General features: G+C 39.3%; 1 non-coding gene across 1 annotated transcript; it reads right to left on the bottom strand.

Annotated features, from left to right (window-relative positions):
• Positions 1-9,581: 9,581 nt before the first annotated feature.
• TRNAG-CCC (transfer RNA glycine (anticodon CCC)) lies at positions 9,582-9,652 on the bottom strand. Its single transcript has one exon. It is a non-coding gene; the product is annotated as a tRNA-Gly (tRNA).
• Positions 9,653-10,093: the final 441 nt, after the last annotated feature.

The following is a 10,093-nucleotide window of genomic DNA, read 5'->3' as shown; positions in this document are numbered from 1 at the left end:
AGCTAGTGATTATTTTTATTTGCTGGAAGTTAGATTAATGTCAGGATTCTTAATAAAGTATTATCAACCTGTTGCTGTCGTAACATGTTAAAGAATGACATAGAAACACAGAATCATTACTGACAATGCTAATTCCTCATACTTTAGGCTTGTAATTTGAAGGTTGTACAGATGGTGACATCAATAACATTTTTTCCGTATAACAACAGTTTTCAAATTTACATTTTATTTATCTTTTAACCATGTGTAGTTCTTCGTAATTGTGTTGGTTGGAATTAATTTTATTTCAGCTATGGTTAGTCAGGGTTGTTTTCCATTCCAGTTCTTTTATTTCTAGGTTGATGTTGCTTACTAACTGAGTAAAACTGACCTCTGTTTTGTCAGCCAAGTTGTCAGTGAAAATACTGAAGAACACCAGACCCAAGACTGTAATCTGGGATCCCCTCTTTTACATGTTCTTGTGTTCTATTTGAGTGTACCTATAGCCCTTAATGCACTCATCATATTCCATAGTATTTACATCTTACTAGGGAGAAGTAAGTCATAAAGGCACCTGTGTTCATATTGGTACATGCATTTAAACAAAACTGCCCATTTGTTGGGCTTCTTCAAAACCTGTTTTTCCAGGAGCTTGCTGTATTTTGTACAATTGTAAAGCAGTCTCTCTAAAGACTTCACTTGAATCACTTCAGAGGAGAATATTAGCATTGCATTCTTGAAACACTCAAATACAGGGAAATTTCTAGAAAGATTTGTTTCCATGGCTGTAAATGTAGGTAAAATGAGAGACTTTGGTGCTTAATAGAAAACAATTGGGATCAAAGAATGAAAACAACAATAACAAAACTGAGTATATCTGAGCATTCTGTTTACAAGTCCAAGGTTCTCATTTGTGTAACTTGCAAACTAGAAGATAGTCAGAAGGAGCAGAGCTGATGATAAGAAAAAAGGACTGCTGTTAGCATTGGCAGATAGCAGGCTCCTAGAGTACCCAGCTCCTATAATTTTTCTGTGTTTTGATCAACACCATTCAGTAAATGATCCAACCTGAAACTGAAGCATCATTCCCATATTTGCACAAGGGCACGTTGAAATAGAAGCCTGTAAGCAAGTCTCATCAAATCAAAGGCGTGATGTCAAATATAAAATGCTTTTTGTCCGTTTCAGGTCTTCTCTTGGCTCAACATGTTCTTGCTTCACCCTCTCTGTTATTTGTCACCATAAAATAGTTAATTCTCATCAGTGGTGACAGCTTCATCAGCTACTTATCTTCCTATAAAAATTTACAGAAAACATACGTCTACCTTCTAATAGGCTCCTTGACTTGAAAATTTTCAGCCTCTGTAGTTAATGTAGACGAAGTGGGATAAATGAAGGTGAAGTGATTTATGAAGAGCCATGCAGTCAGGTCAGGATTAGGGAGAGGTAACAATTCAGGTTTGAGGTCACCCGCCCTTACATGTTTGCATTGCTTCTACAACTACATGGTACTGCAGCAGACTTGCACAGCACTTTATGATATATTCTTTAGAGGATATTTTGTTTCCTAGTCTGACAAATTACAAGTATCTGTTAACTACTAATACTTATGTTTTTTGTTTCGAGCATGTATGATGCAGCTAGTGTAACCTCATGAGTTTCTGAAAACACCACTCTGCTTTGATGTCAAATCTCCACAGAAAAACAATATTGCGAGGTTTATTGTACCAGATCCAGTACTATGCTGTGCTTTCCTTGAACCACAGATGCAATGCTAAGAAAATTGAAAGGCACAAGTGGCATTAAGCTGGGGGGGGGGGGGGGCGGGGAAAGTTGCTATTTAATAACTTATCTTGTCTGAAGCCCCGGATAATGGCCCCTTTTTCCTCACCTCTAAACATGCTTTGCTTCTTTAATTAGGTAAGCAGATGCGGAGAACAAATTCTTTGCTCGGGAGAGACTACAGACGGTGTGAGTCAGCCTTACTTCATTTTCTTGAGCAGCATGAAAGTGAAGATAAAAATGAAGTAGCTCGAGAGAAATATTTATCCACAGCAACTTAGCATGCACTGTGAAAATAGCTTTCAGAAAAGGAAAATGGAAGCTGTTTTGAAGGACATATGTCAGAGAGTTTCAGACCCACTTGCATGTACTTTTCTTAATAGGAAATGTCACAGAGTGTGCAAATGGCTGGTTTGGAGAAGTCGTTAGGCAGAAACCTTCAATCCCTTCAGATTTGTGGCTGATCTAACTTATTCTGATTTCTACACCTGACATGGCTTCCCACATAATTTTTGTGTCATTGCTATAAATATATGTTTTGACAGTTGGGATAAAAGAATTAAAACAACAATAACAAAACTAGGTATATCTGAGGATTCTGTTTGCAAGTCCAAGATTCTCATTTGTGTAACTTGCAAACTAGAAGACAGTCAGAAGGAGCAGAGCTGATGATAAGAAAAAAGAATTCATTCTGATTTCTACACCTGACACGGCTTCCCACATAAAATTTGTTTCATTGCTATAAATATGTGTTTTGTCTGGGAGTGTGAGGGGAAGGATGAGAAAGGAGCATTCCTTTCACTTTTTTTTTTAAGAAAAACAAAATATTAAAATTGTTAACTCCAATATGTTTGAAATGTAAAAAAGCTACATGTGCTTATAACCAGAAAGTAAGTGTAAACTCAGCTCTCAGAACCTCATTATCTCAGTTCACTGCTTTATGAAGGTTACTCTGTGATGTCAAACATCCAAGGCAAGATAGGAAACTGTGATTATTTAAACTGGGCTTTTTCGCCTCTAAATTAACTACAGATTGCTAAAAGTGAAAGAGGAAAAAAATTTTCCTGACTGTCTGTAACATTATTGTGAATGAGTCTTAAGAGTAATATATTTTGTCACTTAGCACTGATGTCAGCTCATCTCAGTGAAAGAATAGAGTGCTAGGAAGGAAATAACATCATTATTTAGATCCTAGAATTGATGTAGGAATACTAAATTAGGGGTTGCCATTCCAGTCTCTAACATTAAATTCATAACAACCCTGGGCTCCATCAGTTTCTGTTGTCAGTCTGGCCTCTCAGCTAGGTATTTCAGGACATCAGATTGTCATGAGACTGCGCTTTTCCTCTATAGCATTCAATGCATCCCATTTAGTACTGACAAAATAGAAGTAGTACTAAGACCATCAAAATTACTTATAGGTTATACATGGTACAACCATTTTATTCCTGCTGTCATAATCTGAAAAGTGTAATAGTTTTAATATAGGTTGAGTGTTGATCTAAACTATTCCTCCTTAAAGTAAAAACAAAAACAGACATAAAAAACACCACACACACAAAAACCTTTTGTTTAAACTAAGTATGTGCCTTTTCAATGCAAATATGAGAAAACAGTTTCTTTATTTGGAAAATGTTTTCTTTATTTACATTTTTTCATAATTCTCTTAGGATTCTGTTGAACCTCAATGGAACAGCTGGAGAAACAGAATGTAAATTGCTTAAGATGAGCAAATAGCACTGAGGCATCCACATGTGCAAGCAAGAAGATTAGTTTGCCCATGGGAGTTTAACAAAGCCTGTATCAGCCCTCCCCAAGCTTCAAGAGCCAAGGCAGTACAAGTGCAACCATTTAACCAAACCGCCACATTTACAAAGCACGATGCTGGATTGTTGTAGGCACGCTTGAGGAATTTTATTTGATGTGTACTAAAGCATTTAATAATAGCCATCACCATAAATATCTATAATTTCCTCCCAAGAGTGTATCGCAAACACTTTGCTTTTATTTATGACTGTGCCATTGCATTACTCTTCAGACAACAACTCCACATATCAGGCACGTCGTGCCCTACAGCTTGGCTGTTGCTGAAATCTTCTTGCTTTCATGATATGTCTTTCTTTCCCTCCATCCTTGTACTGTGCTCATGTTGCTGTGTGGGTCTTGACCTTCAAATGCTAAACTCTTACTCCGAAGGAGTTCCTGTATTTCTGTACTGACAAAGCTGGTGTATTCTTGACTGTAGCTGAATTTTCAAAGAATGAATAAGACCTAGATGTTTAACAGCGAATGCTGGAGATTCTGCGTATTACAGGGTGGTTAAAAGCAGCTGAGAATTCTTTCTTTACTATGAAACTAGATTCAAGGCAGCTGTTAGCTACTAATTCCTTCAGGTTTTCAAAGTGACTTCTGCTGCACTTCCACAGAGTTCATTTATTTCAGATTAAAATAAAATTGCATAGGACCCATATCAAGTGCACCTACTTACTGGATTTGCTCCAGTATATCAACGCTTTTCTTGATCTGGGGAGCCCAAACTGGAGACTGTAATTTAAAGGCTGCCTCAAATGCTTAATAGAAAGGAAAAATCACTGCTCCCCTTGGGAAGTGATAGCAAGGGCTACAGCAAGATAGCAAGCAGCAAGAGCTGTGCTCTTGCTGACACAGCCGAGGATGCAGCTGGCTTTAAGCTGCTGCAAGGGTACATGGGCCTCCTGTTCCACTTGCTGTCTGTCACCCAGGACCTCTTCTGCGAAACTGCTTTCCAGCCAGCTGACCCCAGACTGTGCTTTTCCATGAGATTAGTCTATCCCAGATACAAGACCTTGCACTAGTTTTGGAAATTTCTCATGAGATTTGTTGCTTCATAGATCAGCCTTGCTGTCCTGCCTGTCAACCTGCAGTTCAATATCTGTGAATATGCTGATGTTGCACTACATCCCATTGTCCAGGTTCTTAATAAAGATGTTTAAAGTACTGGTGCTGTTGTTAACCCCTGAGGAATGCCACTAGGGACTGGCTGCAGGTAGGATTTCATACCACTGGCTGCAGCCCTTGGAGCCTGGCAGACCAGACAGTTTTACATCTACCCATCATAACTATATTTCAGTAATTTTTTTGTAAGGCTACTGTATGAAACTCTAAAAAGTCTTGGTATAGACAAGGTGAGAAAACAGCCATTGCTGTCCTCTAGTCAACAGAACCAGTCACATCTTCACGGAAGGTCATCAGGTTGCTTAGATTCAACTTCCCATTAGCGAATGCAAGTTTGATGTTCTGAATCACCTTCTTTTTCTTCCTGTGCTTGAACACGGTTCCAAGAGGGTTTTCTCTGTAACCTTCCTGAGGACCAAAACTCATCTGTAGCTCCCTGCATCATCATAAAAGGATAGTTTCATTTTCAGTTCATAAGAAACTAAAGAAAACTACAGCTATTGATATTTTTCACCTATTACACTAGCAGCAAACACATGAGAAACCATATGACTTTACAACTTGTTTCACGCATGCTGCACTGAGGCACAGCACAGTGGATAATGGGAATAAGCTTCATGCCAGAGCCATAGGGCCACACTCAGTTGTATTGCAGGTGATTCTGAGTCCCAGTTAAAGCAATCACTGCCATCTTCTGACTCTGAATCATTTCAGTTTGGACTTACTTTTAAAATGGTGACTAATGAAGTTTATTATAGATTCTCATAGTCACAGGGCACAAACTCATCTTCCACCAAACCATCCTCACCTGTTGGTAACAGTTTAGGGACCTGAAGTTTTTAGACTTTTGAAACTGGGCTCGAATAAGGGCTCTTCATGATTTTGCACAAGTCTCTAATGCCTTGTATACTCCTCATTGTAGTTCAGTACTGTTGTAGATATTCAAGAGGACTTGGAGATGGAAACTGGGCCTTTAAGTCGTTTCTCCAAAGATAATGAAGATGTACTCAGCCCTAGGCAGCTGAAGCACAGGAGAAGGATTTAGAAGTATTCTGAACACATTTTTCATTTTCACTTAGAAACAAGGTCAAGAGAGATTTTATTTTTTCTTAAATTGTTGGACTATTTGTTTTAAATTGGACTACTCATCCTTGAAGTAGTCTCAAATCATCACGGCAGGAACTCAGCTGAATTCAAAAAACAGACAAAGAAGAGGAGAAGCAGTCAAGGAAGAATGTGCTAGGATTTCACCACAGTAATTTCACAAATGCTGCTTTACAATTCATCTATTGTCCTCAAAATAGCTCTAGTGTACTCTACAGTTCACAAAACAAGAAGAGGAAAAAGGTATTAATGACAACCCAATGAATTGCTGGCTCGTTGATTAGAACAATAGAAACTATAGACTCTGAAAGACAGCTGGGGAGAAATCAACCTTCAGAAATACTTAAGATGATAATGAAGTAATGTATTACTTTTAATCAAGTAAGAGGCAAAAGTCTCCATTAAACTCAGATCTTTCTCATGTAAAGTACTGAGAAGACACACACAAAGCAACAGAGCACAGCCTCAGGGAAACACACACAGAGGTGTTGCTGAGGTTTTGACACACCAGATACAATCTTTTGGATTTAGTAATATGTGTGCAACAGAGAAACTTCTTCAGTAAGCAGGAGGCCGTAAGTGCAGCAGGCTGTGCCTGTTGGAAAGAATCCATCCATGTTTTTGTGCACTTTCTTATGGGATTTGCAGCCATGCTAACCCTCAGACCACGTTAGTGATCTTCAAAATGTGGTACTGCTGCCTACAGAGAGACACAGATACCATCTTTGCAGTTGTCATCTGGTGTCAAGTCCTGAAGCTTCTTATCTTCAATTTCCTCTGCAACCACAGTGCAACAGACTTTTTTCAAAAAGAGAAGCTAAGGCTTTTACTGCACTACAATTTCCCTTTCTGGGGTCTAAGAAAACACCAAATAAAAGATTTCTAATGAAATTAAGGATTAGCAACACAAACATGAAAACAGAAAAGCTTTCCTCTGTACTTCAAATTTATGTGAGAGTAGACACAGATAATCAAATTGGTTGAGTTTTCTAATTGCTCTGGGTTGCAATTAAACTAACTTTAACTCTCATTGTCCTAAAAATGCCTTAGCTCAACCTTGAACTGACAGTACACATTTCCGCTCTCCAATCTGAGACAGATTTTAATACCTCTCCAGAGTATTGCACATCATTTTACATGGCCTTTAACAAGGCATTTTAAAGCAAATGTGTTTGTTTTCATTTTAGTTTCATTTTGAATTAAAGCAAACAAACAAACAACAACTGTGAACTGGTGCTAAAAAAGAGTCTGGTATGATTTGTATGTCAGAACCAAAGTAATGCTAATGAATATTTGCTCCGTAAGTAGAGAAAGTTAGCTGTAAAAACCAACCAACCAAACAAACACAACAAAAACAACAACCAAAAACAACAACAACAACAACAACAAAATCCACAGCCAGGCTGGAGAAGAAACAGCTGCTATATATCCAAGAAATACTGTGAGACTACTGCCATCTTCTGGGACACAAAACAAAAGCATGTCAATGCTAAATGAAACACTTAATTTGTAAAAAGAGGTTTTAGGGTTTGAGATACAGAATCAGCAGAAATTCTTGAGGACTGACTTATTTGCCCATGATTTCTTGTACATATCATATTCCAGTTCTTCATCATTTACATACTCAACTTCTAAAAACTAGGTTAACATCATTTTATAAGCACAGCAAAACTATACTCCTTCAATTTATGTTGTGGGAAGACAGTTGAAAGCACTTGTTGCATTCTACTTCTGAGAAGTGTTTCAGAGTGTTTGCATGAACTTATCACAATCATAGTGATTGGAGTGTCTTGTCATGCTTCATGACTAGGGCTTACTGAAGTAGTTATGTGTTGCACAAACATATAATTCAGTAAATATGTGTGTGTGGTGCATTTTGTGGCAACTGTATTGCATATTTCAGGCTTTTCTGGTTTTGGACTCCAAACACAGGCAGTGAGAGAGCTGTTTGTTTGGGTTTTTTTAACTTACAGTGTGTTCCATGTGCTTATTTATCCTGTAGGTTGACTGTGAACAGAAAAGTTTGTCACAGGAGTTCAATACTCAGTTTATATTTGTAAGCTATGAGTGTTTTTGTCATGGCTAACAACAAAGTACTGTCTGTTGCTCCACCATAGAAACATAGTTCCTGATCAGCAGGCAAGTAAAAAGGAGTCATATAGCACCAGGCTTCTCAGCGACAGATTAGACTTCAGGTCCACAGGAAACAAACACTTAATAGTAAATAAAAAATGAACAAACAAATGGGTAAATAAATAAATGGGACTCTTTCTTCTCCCTGAGTGGTACATGACTACTTTCCAAAACAGCACCGTCTGCCCAACCTTCAGGTCTTGAACTGCTACCTACTAGACAAGGCTGTTCAGTGTGTACACCCAGTATTGAAGGAATATAACACTTCTGCCTATCTCTTAAATACTAGCCTGTGACATAACTCAATTTGAGAGGGTTTTGGTTTTTTTACCAGTTTCTCCCCATTCACTCCCCACTTCAGACTGGATGTTTTCCAGGCTGACATTACAATGGACTCCTTTTTATGTAGGGCAATGCAAGCAAAAAGAGACAAAATGTTATCTGGTCAAAACTCTGCCCACTGGGCTGTGTGGCAGGAGAAAAACTGCACCCATGTCCTCACAGCCCAGCAAGATATATGGGATCTTGGGTGGCCTTTGGGACAGGGCTACCAAATGCATGTCATGCGAGTTGTATAATGCTTGGCACCCTGCCTTGAGTTTATCTTTACTGCTAATACCGGCTATCAATCTTGTTCCTCCTGAGGCTGACTGCTCCTATAGGAAACTGCTTTACTTCTGCCCACTCATTGTATCTCACTCATAAAAGACAGTTTTATACTCCTGGCACATCTAAGAGTATCAGCCTGTTGCCTCTGCAGAAAGAATCCCATATCCTGAAGAGGTCTCCCACACTCAAGTGCGACAAGAAAGGAATGATGCTACAGAGTCTTCAAGTAATCTGGAGGTGAGTTTATAATAATTGGCAAGTGAAATACACCACTCTAACAGCCATTTAAAAAATAAAAAAGTCTGGGCCAAGATCTGTGCAACATTTCACAGTAATTAAGATCCCATTCTGATAAAAATCCCAGTATGTTTCTTTACTTTGTCACGCCAGCTAAAATATGATACAAGTCAGTAGTTCTGAGAAAGACAGTTTATTAGTTACGTAATGTATTTTCTATAATATGAAACTCATTTTTGTGGTATCCCAGGGTTACATCATACTTGATGAGGCGACTTTAAATGTTTGTTATTATGACAATCCACAGAAAACAAAATCTGTGTTCCATGCTTGTCCTTTTGGTACTTGATTAGGATAAATTTTGCTTGATATTTATAATACTGCATTTATACTACTTACTCCATTATTAACTATGTTGGACTGGAATAGTGTAACATGAGAACCTTGACAAAAAGTGAAAAAAATTTTCCATCACTTTTTATACTAAGCACTGATTTTGCAGAACATGGTTTCCATAAAACTATGGAGACAATCTGTCATCTGTCAGTAAGTGTTAACCAAGTTATGTTGTGTCCCTAGAAAACATGACATATAATTTACTGGGCATTACTGAAAATGTAGACTCTTGACACCCACCCTTAAGATATTAATAAGCACTGATAAGGTCCCCTCTCAATCTTCTCCAGAACCAGCTTTCTCAGCCTTTCCTTGTAAGAAGTGTGCTCCAGGCCCTTATTGGCACACTGGAGTTTCTGAGAAGGCAGTGAAGCGACATGTGATTAGTTACGATGCACAAACTCAATTGCACCAGCCGGGAATCGAACCCGGGTCGCAAGAATGGGAATCTTGCATGATACCACTACACCACTGGTGCGCTGGGTGGTCACCTCTCAACACTCTTTGGTTCTGTTTAAACCAGGAGAGGGAGAGGAGAGGGAGAGGAGAGGGAGAGGAGAGGGAGAAGAGAGGAGAGGGAGAGGAGAGGGAGAGGAGAGGAGAGGAGAGGAGAGGAGAGGAGAGGAGAGGAGAGGAGAGGAGAGGAGAGGAGAGGAGAGGAGAGGAGAGGAGAGGAGAGGAGAGGAGAGGAGAGGAGAGGAGAGGAGAGGAGAGGAGAGGAGAGGAGAGGAGAGGAGAGGAGAGGAGAGGAGAGGAGAGGAGAGGAGAGGAGAGGAGAGGAGGGGAGAGGAGGGGAGAGGAGGGGAGAGGAGGGGAGAGGAGGGGAGAGGAGAGGAGAGGAGAGGAGAGGAGAGGAGAGGAGAGGAGAGGAGAGGAGAGGAGAGGAGAGGAGAGGAGAGGAGAGGAGAGGAGAGGAGAG

Source organism: Columba livia, chromosome 2 (assembly GCF_036013475.1).
Source record: "Columba livia isolate bColLiv1 breed racing homer chromosome 2, bColLiv1.pat.W.v2, whole genome shotgun sequence".
Lineage (NCBI taxonomy): Eukaryota > Metazoa > Chordata > Aves > Columbiformes > Columbidae > Columba > Columba livia.
The sequence above is the reverse complement of the archived record's forward strand: the minus strand, read 5'-3'. Positions and strand labels throughout refer to the sequence as shown.